The sequence below is a fragment of the Mustela putorius genome, unplaced genomic scaffold (genome assembly GCF_011764305.1).
Source record: "Mustela putorius furo isolate JIRA1106 unplaced genomic scaffold, ASM1176430v1.1 tig00000854_pilon_pilon_pilon, whole genome shotgun sequence".
In the NCBI taxonomy this organism is placed as follows: domain Eukaryota; kingdom Metazoa; phylum Chordata; class Mammalia; order Carnivora; family Mustelidae; genus Mustela; species Mustela putorius.
Window position 1 is genome coordinate 1654109 of NW_025421496.1, and position 13980 is coordinate 1668088.

Here is a 13980-nt window from a genome sequence, read left to right on the forward strand (position 1 = left end):
AAGTAAACACAACAAAAAATGGGTGAGAGAGTTTCATAAAGGGATCATTGCTATGAAGAAACTAAAGCAGAGTGGTATATTGCAGACTGATGGTGCCTCTGTGAAGATAGAGTTTGAGCTGTAGTAAGGGCCAGCCACAGAAAGAGCTGCAGAGACAAGAACAAGTACAAAGGCCTTGAGGCAGAGAGAATTTGGTGAGTTCAAGGAATAAAAACAAAGCTATTAGAGCTGAAGTATAATGTGATTGGGAGAGAGCAGTAAGTCCTGAAGCTAGAAAGATAGAACTGGGTCATGTCATTACTGGTTCTTCTAGGCAACAAGAAGGACTTTAGATTTTATTCTGAGTACGAAGGGAAATAAATGATGGGCTTTAAGAATGTGTGTGTGTGTGTGTGTGTGTGTGTGCGTATGCATGTGTGGGATATGTTGTGTTACATACATGTGTAACATAAGATTTATGTTTTGAAATGATATTTTCGCAATGGAAGTGATAGTGGAAAAGATAGTTCCAGCAATGGAAATAAGCTCTCTTGTATATTAGAACAATCATGAAGGTAATAATGATTGCAGCTGGAAGTGGCTGGTGCCGGAGAGATGAAAAAGAGTGGATAGATTTAAAATCTATTTTGGAGTTGAGGCTGAAGTAACTTGTTTAGGGATTTCAAGTGAGGGAGGAGAATGAGGGGCAGAGATGAATTGAAATGATGCTGAATGTTGTACCTGAACACCAGGTGGTTAGTGGAGATAATGGCAGGGAAGGAGTTCAAAAGTGCCCAATGGGGATAAAATCAAGGGAATCAAGGTTCTGTTTGGCCATGTTGGGATTAATAAGATGATTAGATATTCAAGTGGAAATGTCAATCACAGAATTACAGTTAATTACAGCTTAGAGTTTAGAGCTCAGTGGAGAGGTCAGTGATGGATATACAAATTCGGTAGTCTTTACAGATAGTATTAAAATTATGGGAATATATGAAGGCTCACCAAGGAAAACACTGGAGATGGAGAACAGTGGGGCTTTGGAGGACCTCTGAGGCATTCCAACCTTTCTTTTTTTGAACTGAAAGGGTCAAAAAAAAGAGACTAAGCAGAAGTGATTCAGGTATAAGGAAGAAAAACAGCGAAATGTGGAGTCACAAAACTTAAGGATGTGTTTTAAGGAGGACTGAGTGGCTGACAGTGTCTAATCTTGCCAAGAATTTTAATAAGATGGAAAAAATAAAATAAAATTTTTTAGAAAGAATTTGAATAAGATGAAGAATTTTAGTTGCCAACTAAATTTGGAAATGTGGTGAACTATGGTGTTGATTCTTAATAACCTTGACAAGAAGAATCAATTTTGTAGGAAAAATAATGGGCTAAGGAGAGTTGGCATGGCAGGAAGTAAAGACTGGACCATAAATAAGCCATTCGAGAACTTTTGCTATAAAAGGAGAAGGAAAGTACTCCAGAAACTAGAGGTGGAGCATGGGGTCAGTGGAGGTTGTATGGGGTCAGTGGAGATGATGATCATAGTGACATCAAGAAGAGTGTGTATATTTGAAGGGAATGATTCAATAGAGAGAGAGAGAAATTGATTACCGGAACTGAATGGATACCCTGAAAAGTAGAAAAAGAATGGGGTCTAGAGCACAAGTTTAGGGGTACACAGGGAAGGCATACTTCATCCAATGTAATGGAAGGACAGACAGAGACTGTGGTAACAGATTCAGGGAAGGTGGTGAACTTGATAGTGGTAATGGTAAAGGAGTTTCTCTTTAGTTGCTTCCTTTTTCTCAATTATGAGATAATATCACTAGCTGAGAGTGTATGTGTACATGTGTCTTTGGGGCATAGTTGTGCTGAAGGTCTGAGGGGAGAGAAATTAAAAGTCCATTTTGGTAAGTAGGTGAGCGAATGTATTCTGGAAGTATATTTGAATTATTGAGAGACCTTTGACTCTCTGGTTATTATTTTCAAATAATTCTTGTCTTGATTTTCAAATTTAGACCTGACAGCATGGCTCTATGTCTAGTAACATTCAGGTTTTTTTTTTAGTAACATTCAGCTTTATGGAGAAAAGTGTAGTATGACTAGATAGTTGGATTTAACCAAGGTAGGGATTTATCCAAAGGAGTGTGATCTAGGAAAAGTGGGGCAAGAAAGTTGAGTGGGTAACTAGTGAGTGATTACAATGATAATACATGGGTTCTAAACGTGTATGGAGGGCAGTACCAATTTGAGAAGTGCTAGATTGTAGAAAAGTGAAGCATCAGTGGATTTAGATACACTAGAATGCATAGTAAAATGAAAGGATATATAATAAGACAATACAATACAATATGATCTTTCTATCTAATAGAAATTTGGAAGGTGGTGCATTTATTTGATGAAAGCAGAAAGGATGTGACTAGGTGAGCTGCTGTTGAAGTGAGGTGCAAGAAAAGACCACACCGAGTGAGGGGGCACAGACTCGCGGGGTTAGGCTCTTGGACACTTTAAACAACATGGTCATTGGATTGGTGACTCCAAGAATGGCAACTGAAGTATAAAGAAAAAATCCAGTTGGTATTTTCCATGCATGATGTAGAGAGACCAGAATATTGGTAGAGAACAGCAAACAAACAGGAACAGCAACAGAACAACAACAGCAATGAGAGTCAGTGGGGAGTAAAAGCTGGGAGCACAAATATCAAAGGAGCATTGACATGGAGATACAGTAAAAGTGATCCACATCATATCTATGAATGATCAGCTTATTTTTAGTGCATTCAGATGATTTTATAAGTTGGAGTTCTGTACTTAAAGAGGATCCCTTGCCATTAAGAATTTCAACAAATGTCATTTGCCATGAAATGATAAAGACACCCTAATTTCCTAAGCTGTAGATGCCTGAAATGCAATAAACACCAAAATTAATGAGTTTGTTAAAATATGTAGTGCAATTATTTCATGTAGTACAGCTGCTTTCTCTTAATATGAGGCAGTGTTTTCCCTAATTTAAATACTGACAGGCAGTATTTCTTCAGTATCAGTATCTATGTAATATACAGTGTATTGTTTCTTGATAACAGTGTTGACCTACCTCTGATTAAAGTTGATACCTTAGAAATAGGTCAGTGATTGCATGTAATGAATACCGTCTTCTGTACTATACAGTCAATATATCTGCTTCTCAACCAAAGTACAAAAGTGAATTCTGTTTAATGCAGTATTTTCCTTGACTAGAAAGCTGCTTAGCATGTCAGTCTCATAAAAATCCAATCTCTTTGCAATAAGGAGCAGCTCTGCAATATTGTAACAGCTACAGGGACAATAAAGGATGGTACAATTATATTTTCTTACCGGGGGTGACCTCTAGTGTGAAACTATGGCATTTTAGCATTCCTTGGGGTTTGAATTAACAGTGCTTTGCCAATTATGACAAATTTGCTATTCCCTCCCCACCATTTTCAAGATCACAGATAATTTGTCTTGGTGGTATTTTCTTGAGCTGCTATTTGATTTTTGAAGTCAAGAAATCTATCTGCATCTTTTTTCCCCTCCCTTACTTGTTTTGGGTCCGCACCTAGAGGTCTGTACTATTGTATTTTTATAGGTGAGACATCTATCTCATATTGCTTTTGATGGCCTATTTCACTTCATTCTCAAGCTCACAAGTGCCACATTTCAATAGGTATCTTTTCATAGGTGTCCTTCCTAGGCCACTTCTTAAGTTATTGCCTCTCAGTTCCAAATTCATCCTTTTATAACTGTATCTCTGTGCTGGAGGGTCTGGGATTCTGCAAACCATATTTCTGCTTTGCCAGCTGCTTCTATATTAGGGTCAGTCAGTAGGGGTATTAGAGCGTCTAGTTGAGGAAGGAAGGATTTGCTCCTCCCTCTCTACTTCCAGTTCTTAGGAACCTCTCCTCAACAATGCTGCTTCTCCCTGGCAGCAGCATTTCCTTCCTGTAGGTGCAGCTGAATTCACTTGCAGTGTTTTTTTTTTAACACCAGCTAAACAGGGTCCCTATTTTCAGAACCTGAGTTTCAGCCTGATGAGGTTCTTTTAAATTTGTAAATTTTGGCATTTTTTATCTCTTCATTTTCCATTTGAATTTCCACTCTCCCAGGCCACAGAGAAGGTAGCCACCTTCAATCACCACATTGTTAATACCTTGGAATTCTCTTCTTACTTTTTTAGTTATCTAATTACAACTTTATATCTAGTAAAAATTCTTTATATTACATTCTCTGTGTTAAAATAACTGCTATGATTTCTAATTCCTTATTAGATCTGGACCTGACTGCTACTCTGCCTCTGCTATCCATTTCTTAATACACATGAAATAAAAACCACACATTACTAATAGTCTCCAATCCTCACTTTCAAGTTAATTGCTTTTTTTTGTTTGTTTGTTTGTTTTTAATGTGAGAGGCAGTATATCTTTGTAGATAAGAATGGGGTTGTTGAATTAGGTAGATCTGGGTTAAATGCCCCTTTCTCTTCCTCCACAGTGAAAAGAGGGGGTGGAAAAATGAAGAATGAGTTAAAATTAACCACATATCCACAGGTTTTCTCTCTTTACACATAAACCCACTCACTGAGTAGTTTTGTTTTGTTTTGTTCTTTTTTTTTTTGGTATATGGAACACTTATTTATTTTTTGTTCATTTATCAAGCATATATTGAACACCCAAAATGAAGAATGTTGGGTATTTTTTTTTTAAACTCAAAAAACATTTTTTTTTTTCATTTAAAAAAGTATTTAGAACACATAAAACAGGCAACATTTATTCTTTCTTCTCGTCTTCCAGGGCGGGGTCTGTTGGCAGCTCCTCCACCGTGGCACTGTTGCTCTCCGAGCCAGTGTTACTATCACTGGTCCCTTCCTCAGCCATACTGTCCACCCCCTCCTGCCCGCTCTCCTTGTCCTCAGGAGTAGATGTGCCTTCTTCACCATTTTGTTGGCTTTCCGTCGCTTCTTCAAGGTGTGTCTCCTTGTCTCCGTCGGGATGCTCTCGTCCTCCTTCTTCTCTTCGGTCTTACTCGCAGCCTGCTCCTCCTCAGCAACCATGCTGCTCTGACTGCATTCAGCCTTCTCTGCTGCCCCTTTCTCTCTTTCCTCCTGCCTTTTTCGAGCCTGCTCCTCTGCCTGTGCAATTCAGCAGCAATTTTTTCCATATCACTTCTACTTTTAAACCGCACAGCCTTTTAAGTTCATTGTTAAATGAATCTGTGCTTTCCAGGAATTTCCTCTTCTTTTCCCGGTGTCCCTCCTCTATTTGAAGAAGTTCAGCTTCTAGTTTTCGCTGATGAAACATTAAGGACTGGACCTGTCCTTTGAGGACCTGCATTCTAGCTGTTGTGACAACTGACCGAACATCCGGCACCACACTCTCACTGAGGATTTCACTGATGAGGCGGTGGTTTCTCTGGAAACGGGCGGTGGCTGTATGCTTCATTGAAAAGCCATTATCATAATCGTCTGGATCTTCAGCAGGCTGGATGCTCATGTACGGTTCTGCTTTCTCCATGCGAGACTGTCTCTGTCGACTTTCTTCTTCTAAAGCAGCTTCTGCAAGACTTTTTGCATTTATGTAAGCAAGGTATGCGGGGGAATTATGATAGGCCTTCATAGATTCATTGTACTCTATCTTTTCTGCTTTGTATTCATTTAAATATTCTTATTTTTCTTCATCAGTGAGATTTTGCCACATGCCACCAATAATCTTGCCAGTCTCCCACAACTTTAGGTCAGGGTTGGAAGCTTTTGCTTGGTCCCAGACCTTTCTGCTGACCTCATGTAGGGCATTAGCAGCTTATCTGGTGGCTTTGGGGGTTTTGGAATCGTAATACCAAAGGATGCCGTGACCCGGCTGTTGGTGCGTGGTTTCCCCCCAGCCTGTAGTTGTTGTAGGCGAGGTGATGGTATGGATTGTAACCCACAAACCCTGGTGTGCTGGGCATTTGTGTTGCAGGAGCTGCGGTGGGGGGTGGGGCATAAGATGGTCTTTTTGATATTTTGGAAGATTAAGTTCTCAGTTCCTTAAGAATGAATCTGAGACACCGCGGGCAGAAAAAGCACCCGCAGCTCCGGCCTCGTTTCCCTTTGTCCCCAAGAATGTTGGGTATTTTTACTGAATCTTTTGGGGTGGAGACGGAGAGAAGGAACTTCAGAGATTTTCTTACCAGATTTTACACTGTATCAAGGGAGATAGGGCAGGAGCTAGTGTGATACAGGGTAGAAAATTTTAATAGCTGTGAGAGAGGTATAACCTAACTGTAGTCAAGAGTTTGAATATGGAAACATTTCTTCTAGATGGAAGGTTAGGGATGACTTTGTGGAGAAGATACCATTTGAGCTGGGTCCTCCAATGTAGGTAGGAATTAGAAGACCAGGGTTGGTAAGGGCAGGGGAAAACCAAAGCACTGGAGAATTAAGTAGATAAGAAAGTGTTTGAGTGGCTAGGGAACTGCACATAGATCGTTTTGACTACTCTTAATGGTGCATCCAATTAAAGAGTTGGATCATGGGGCACTTGGGTGGCTCAGTAGATTAAGTTTCTGCCTTTGGCTTGGGTTGTGGTCTCAGGGTCCTGGGATCGAACCCCACATTGGTCTCTCTGCTCGGCAGGGAGCCTGCTTCCCATCCCCCTCTGCTTGCCTCTCTGCCTACTTGTGATCCATCTCTCTCTCTCTCTCTCTCTCTGCCAAATAAATAAATAATCTTAAAAAAAAAAGAAAACTCACTTAAAGAGTTGGATCATTAGTGTGGGGCTGGCTCAGAGAGGGTCTTTGATGTCAGGCTAAAGAATCTAGACTTTAAAAAAAAAAGCATTAAAAGAGCTTCAAAAGGGTTGTAGGAAGAAAGAGACCAGCCTGAGTGAGGAGGTCTGATGACAAATCCAGTAGTCCACACAGGCAGCAAGGGTGATGAGCAGAATTGGGCATTTGCTATTCCACTGGGGCACTCTGAATATTTCCAAGAAGGGGATTACCACTGAGCAGCGACTAAAATTGCTAGATCCAGAGTTGCTGAAGGCATTTGTGTTTCATGGGTCCGAAGAGGGTACTGTAGGTTAGGGGTAGGGTTTTCTAACTAACATAGCCAGGAAGGGCAGCCTTGAATCTCTGCTTTCATATCTCATACCTTTGTCCATGGTATAGCTGCTATTCACTTTTAGTAACATTGAATTGAGCCACATGATGATAACTCTAGCAATATGTGTGCAGTCTAAAAATAAGCGCTTCATTATTTTCAGTTATTTAGTAAGAATTATTTGTGAAAATAAATGAGTGAGACTTACATCAAAATTAAAGGTTCTGAATAACAAGGTAAACCATCAACAAAATGAAAAGACAACCTACTGAATGGGAGAAAAATATTTACAAATTTTATATCTGGGAAGAGGTTGATTTTTGAAATATATAAATAATTTCTACAACTGAATAGCAAAAAAAAAAAAAAATTTCGGGTTAAAAATGAATGGATCTGAATAGACATTTCTTCCAAGAAGACATACAGGTGGCCAACAGGTAGGAAAAAGTGCAGTGTTCAACATCATTAATTATTAAGGAGATGCAAATCAAACCATAATGCCTGCTTCACTCCACCCTGGGACCCACCACCTCCACTAGAAACCACACTGCTCATATGACAGTGGCTCTGGGATATGCAAATTTCCCTTTGCTGGGAATGACTCCCCCCACCCCACCCAGGATGTATTCTTGTCCACTGTCAGACACACCTGACACCAGGGCATCATTGTAGGCATGGAACAGAAGGACCACTTGGGTGATGAGGCCCAGAGCAAGAGTGGCATCCTAACTTTTAAGTACACCATCAAGCATGGCATTCTCACCAACTGAGACAATATAGAGAAGATCTGGTATCACTTCTACAACCCAAAGGAGCACCCTGTGCTGCTGACTCATACCCTCTTGAATGTCAAGGCCAACTGAGAGATGATTCAGATCACATTCCAGATATTCCACACTCTGCCTGTGTACATGACCATCAGGCTGTGTTGCTCTTGTGTAGTACCACTATTATTGTGGATTATGGGGACCAAGTCACCCACACAGTGCCCACCTATGAGGGCTACACTCTGCCCCATACTATCCTGTGTCAGGTCCTGGCTGGGTGAGACCTGAAATCATGAAGATTCTCAGGGAGCATGATTGCAGGTTCACCACAGTAGCTGAGCGGGAGAACCTGTATGGAGGTCTTCTATGTCTTAGAGCAGGAGATTGGGCCACAGCTACGTCCTCCTCCTCCCGGGTGAAGTTATGAGCTGCTGGATAGTCATGTGATCACCATCAGCCACAGGCAGTTCTGGTGTCCAAAGGCACTCTTCTAGTCCTCTCCTGAGTATGGGGTCCTATGGCTTCCTCGAGACCACCTTCAGTTCCTTCAACTCCTATCATGAAGTGTGATGATGACACTCTGTACTCTTTTCTTTTTAAACATTTTATTTATTTATTTATTTATTTGTTTGTTTGTTTGAGAGTGAGAGTGCATAAGCAGGGGGGTGGGCCAGAGGCAGAGGGAGAAACAGATTCCCCTCTGAGCAAGGAGCCTGAGGCAGGACTCCATCCCAGGACCCTGGGATCTTGACCCAAGCCAAAGACAAATGCCCAAACCAACTGAACCACCCAGATGCCCAACATACTGTACTTTAACTTGGTGATGTCTGCTGAAACCACCATGTATCCTTGCTCCCTTATGGAAACAAGGAGATCATGGCCCTGGTCCCCAGCACAATGAAGATCGAGAGCACTGCTCCTCCTGAATATAAGTACTGAGTATGGATGGGGGCCCCCTCCTGCCCTCACTATCCACTCTTTAGTTGTGGATCAGTAGCAGGAATGCAAGGAGGTGGGCCACTCCATCATCCTCCACAAGTGCCTCTAAATGGACTTCGAGCAGTTGCATAGTATTTGCTACATGAGTTAATTCAATAGTGTAAATATGTCCTAGCAATCTTCATGGTAGCCTCATGAAACTGGAATAAGCCTTTGAAAAGAAATATGTCCTTGAAACATGTATCTGATTCTAGCACTGGACTGTAGAACTTGTTGCTATTTTTGACCTCATATTAAAGTTAACTGTTCCATTTGTATGTTTAGTATGCTGTATCTATCTTTGACCTAAGACCTTAGTACATGTTGCTCAGTCACATCATGGCTGAGGTGAGAACATGTTTATGGAAGACAAAACTATTGGCTTAATGAGAGTCTATCAGACCATGAGTTTCTTGATCTGTGCAGGGTATTAATGTGTAAGAGCTGCTATTCCAGGATTTCTCTAGAGGCTGGCAAGAGTCCTGAACCAGTTGTTATGTCTTCCCTGCTGGTCTGATAGGGTTAGGAAGGTCCAAGCCTTTGGATTGACCTTTCTTTCTTAGCTTGTGTTTTCCCACCAGAACACCATTGGTTATTGCTTGCCTTGAGTTGGGAAACAGTTTGCATTTACACATGTAAATTTACTCATTCTTTTAATTTATGTAAGGTGGGGTTTTTTGGTGTACAATTCTCAAATCTTAAATTTTGGTTTTCTATTGTCATGTGAGAACAGTAAGCCCCAGCACTGTGTCTTATGTGGGGAAAATAAAATGCTGCAGTAAACTAAAATAAAACCAAAAAACCCCACAATGAGATATCAATTCACACCTGTTAGAATGGCTAGTATGAAAAAGATAACACAAGTGTTTGTGAGGATATGGAGAAAAGGAACCCCTTTGTGCACTGTTGGTTGGAATGTAAATTGGCACAGCCACCATAGATAACTGTTGCGGTTTCTCAAAAAATTTAAAATAGCACTAGCCTATGATCCAACAATTCCACTTCTGGGTATTTATCTGAAGGAAAGTGCCATAAAACTTGCTTTTGCCCCAAATCCCTTGGGAAGAGTGTTCCACTGCTTGTGAGGCACTGTACTCCCCCAATCTGTCGATTGTTTTTCCTTGAGTGAAGGACATCAACCTTGTTACTAAATTGTATCATTTTTTGCCTTTGTCATTTGACAGTTCCTCAGGAACAGAGGCTGAAATGCAGTTTGTAGGGCAGGGTGTTCATTAGGGATCCATACCTCTGAAGACAAAGGGGTGTCACCACGCAGAGGACCCTGGATTGTGATGTGGTCAAAGTCTGGGCCAGCCCCCACTCCACTTCACCCTAATTTCCAGGCAGCTCTGGAGCCTTCCTTCAAGCCCCATCAGACTTGTTCCGCATTGGACCAATACGGTTGGTTCTTTATACTCCTACTTGATTGCCCATTAGATATAAGCTGCCCTAGACAGATGTGTTCTTGTGCAGGGTGGGTCAATCCATGAGCCAAGCCTTTCCATGAAGAGGGGTTGGAATGGTGCATTCCCTGCCTGCCACAAATACTGCACTTGAAACTCTGTATTTTATTTTTATTTTCAAATTATCTGATATAAAGAAAATGTAATGAATTTTTGTTTCACTGTATCTATGCACAGGCTCCCAGATCCCCTATAGCTTATTCAGCATGCTGTTCAAACATAATCATTTCCTAGGTGTGCCAGTGAGAGAGATAGATAGATATAGATATAGATATAAATATAAATATAGATATAGATATCTTTGCTCTTCTGAAGTTGAGAAGAAAAGGCCTTGAATCATCTTAATTTTTATCCTTTCAGTGTCTCAAAGGAGGTAGATATGGCTTGGAGTACATACATTTGATCCCTGAGAAATATGAATATCAAAGGACCCTTGCTGTTTATTTTGGCAATGTTCTGATACTTAAAAGCCACCAGTGACACATATATTCATGGCTTCTTCTTAATTCGGTGGTTCTTGGCAGTAGCAAAGAGCATTAAAAACAGTTGAGTTTCATATGAAAGCGACAGGTTCCCAGCATCCTTCCTACTTGGCTGCACCTTTTACTGGGTTTGTGTAACTCTGACCTGCTACCATTCAAAGCATTTTTCTCAACTGTGTTTTGGAAATGATACCTGGATCTTGAAAATTCTCAGTTGCCTCAAGATCATAAATCATTATTTCTAAAACTTGGAAAAATGTCAAATTTACTTGGAACGGGGAAGACTTTTTAAAAGGGTTGGAACCTGTTTGAGAAGGTCCTAAGAGAAAATCACAAGCATCTACCCTCCCCACTCCCCATCCTCTCTCTTCTCCTTTCTTCTCCCCATCCTTCCCTCCCCAGATTTACGAATCAAAATCTCCAGATTGAACCTGTTAGTTTACTGAATGCTCATGTTTGGAAAACACCGTGAAACAGTATGGCATTTAAAGTACCTTTAAATAGTCTTTCTCATCATATGTTTCTGCCCTGATTTCCCACTGTTTACCTTCATGCATTACTGTGGCTAGCAAGCCAAGCTGCTCACCACACAGATCATTTAGGAGCTGAGCTGGGGCTTGGGCATACATGAGATGTAGGAGGGAAGGGCTTCTCATTCTGATCTTTCTCCCAGCCGTTCAGGCTCTGCAAAGTTCTCCACAGGTCATGCTGATATTTTCATTTTTTTTTTTTTTAAGATTTTATTTATTTATGTGACACACAGAGAGAGAAGTCACAAGTAGGCAGAGAGGCAGGCAGAGAGACAGGGGGAAGCAGGCTCCCCGCCGAGCAGAAAGCCCAATGCGGGGCTCGACCCCAGGACCCCGAGATCATGACCTGAGCTGAAGGCAGAGGCTTAACCCACTGAGCCACCCAGGCGCCTGATATTTTCATCTTAAAAGGAGTTCCACCACTTGTTTTTTTCCAGGTGAGTGTTGCTTTCAGGGTGCTTATTTTTATTTTTTACTTTTATTTTTTAAAAAGATTTTATTTACTTACTTGACAGAGAAGAGACAGAGATCACAAGTAGCAGAGAGGCAGAGAGAGGGAGGGGGAGGCAGGCTCCCTGCTGAGCACAGAGCCTGATGTGGGGCTCGATCCCAGGACCCTAGGATCATGACCGGAGCCGAAGGCAGACGCTTAACCGACTGAGCCACCCAGGCGCCCCCTTATTTTTATTTTTAATAAAGAATTTTATAGTCCTGGAATTGAGTACTGTTAACAAATAAATGCATGCCATTTTAATTGTTCTTTTTTGGCTATTCTTAGCCCATTTCAGGATGTTGCTAACTTTTCAAGTTTCTTATACGCACTATCTTTCCCTGTATTTTCTGAAAGTTCTGTTTATGCTCCCTTCTTATTTTTGCTCCTGATACTTTATCATGTTAACTTGTATTAGGTCCTTTGTTTTTCACTTTGCCAGTTTTACCTTTTATAACTTGTATTAATAGCTCATTTTATTATTTATAATCCAAAACATCTTTTATTCCTATTTTCTAACTGAAATCTAGATTTTTATGAATTTAGGTTATCTCTACTTTGAATTTTATTATTGATGTTAAAACATACATAATTTTTATTAAGGTCATTTTTATATTCATGCTTTACATTTAAAAATATTTATTGTTTCTAAAGGCTTTTTTGCTTTATTTATATTTATTTTATATTAAAACATATTTATTGTTTTAAAGGAGTTATTATGTGTTTCTTTGTTAATGTTGATTGTTTTCGAACTTATATCTTCACCTATTACATAATCTTTATTTTTACCTATTACATACTTTTAATAACAACTCCTCTTAGATTTTTGTTGTTGTTTTTAGATTTAGTTCTTGATTTCTATATAGTAGCTGGCCAGAATAGACAGCGGAGGGAAGCTCATCACAACAGGTGAGACCAGATGCTCTGGTCTCTGTGTTGCAACATTCTTACGACATCTGCCTGCCCCCCGGCCCCCGCTCCCTCTGCCATACACACACTTAATCTCACATTGTGAGAAGATAACATGTGAGAAGCCTTCTAAAATCAATAATGATTTTATCTGGAGAAATGGCATGCTTATTTCATAAGAGTACTATCACTTTCTTTTGACATTGTACACTATTCAGTAGTAATATGCCCATTGTAAAATCCGTGCTCTAGCAGTTAAGATTGTACTCTTCACTTCCTTTGAGATAGCCTTGAGACTGCCCATTTGGCTGATGAAACCACGAGTCCTACCCTTGTGTAGTAGATGACAGTTCTACTTTTCAGGAGTGAGTTAACATGTGCTATACTCTTGACTCTGGGTGAGGGTGATTTGTCAGGTCTCAGGGAGGCATGCCAAAGAGGCGTGATGCCAAACAGGTCCTGTGATTAAGATTTTGGTTTAGCCAGTGGTTACATTGTTTTAGAGCTGGAAAACATCTTGAAATAAGCCTAACTTTCCTCTCTTGAAATGTTGTTATGATTGTAGAAGTCTGACCTTTTCTGATGGGGTTAATATCCAGTCTGTAGGGAAAGTGCATTTTATTTAAGATTTGAGATATTTTTCCTCTTCTTAATTTTAAGCAACAAACAAAGAGACTTGAGGAGGTTGTAGTGGCTTGGCTGCCCAGTTCTCTGGGTTGTGTGAAGAGGACCTGTGTCTCTCAGCTCTGCTTCTATTAGCTTCAGGTTCGGTGTGATTTGCTTCAACATATTTATCTTCTTATTGAGGCACCTGCTTTCTGCTTGGATATCAGTTTACATTTTCAAAATCTTCTTGAACTTCAATTTACTCAAAGCACAGTTAATTATTTCTAGGGACCTGTAGCCAAGATTGAAAATAAAATTGCTGGAGATCTCTGTGGAATGATTGAGAAATGTGATGATTGCTTTCTTGTAGACCAGGGGTCAGCAAACTTTTTCTATAAAGGGTCAGATAATAAACAGTTCAATTTTTGCAGGCTCTGAAGTCAGTTGCAACTACTTAAGTTTCTCTTAAAGGAGAGAAGCAGCCATAGGCAGCTAATAAGTAAATGAATGGATATTTCTGTATTCTAACATCACTTTATTTACAAAAAAAGTCAGTGGGGTGGGTAGGTCCACTGGTTGGTTCGATTTTGCTTAGGCATAGTTTGCTGACCCTTGATGTGTAGACCATTTCTTTAGGGAAAGATGCCTCAACCTAATTTGAAACATTTGTACAACTCTGGAGGATTAAGGAT

General features: G+C 40.4%; 2 pseudogenes; one reads left to right on the forward strand and one right to left on the reverse strand.

The window, feature by feature from the left end:
* Positions 1-4754: 4754 nt before the first annotated feature.
* LOC101690647 lies at positions 4755-6074 on the reverse strand (annotated as a pseudogene).
* Positions 6075-6897: 823 nt separating this feature from the next.
* On the forward strand, positions 6898-8324 carry LOC101694033 (annotated as a pseudogene).
* Positions 8325-13980: the final 5656 nt, after the last annotated feature.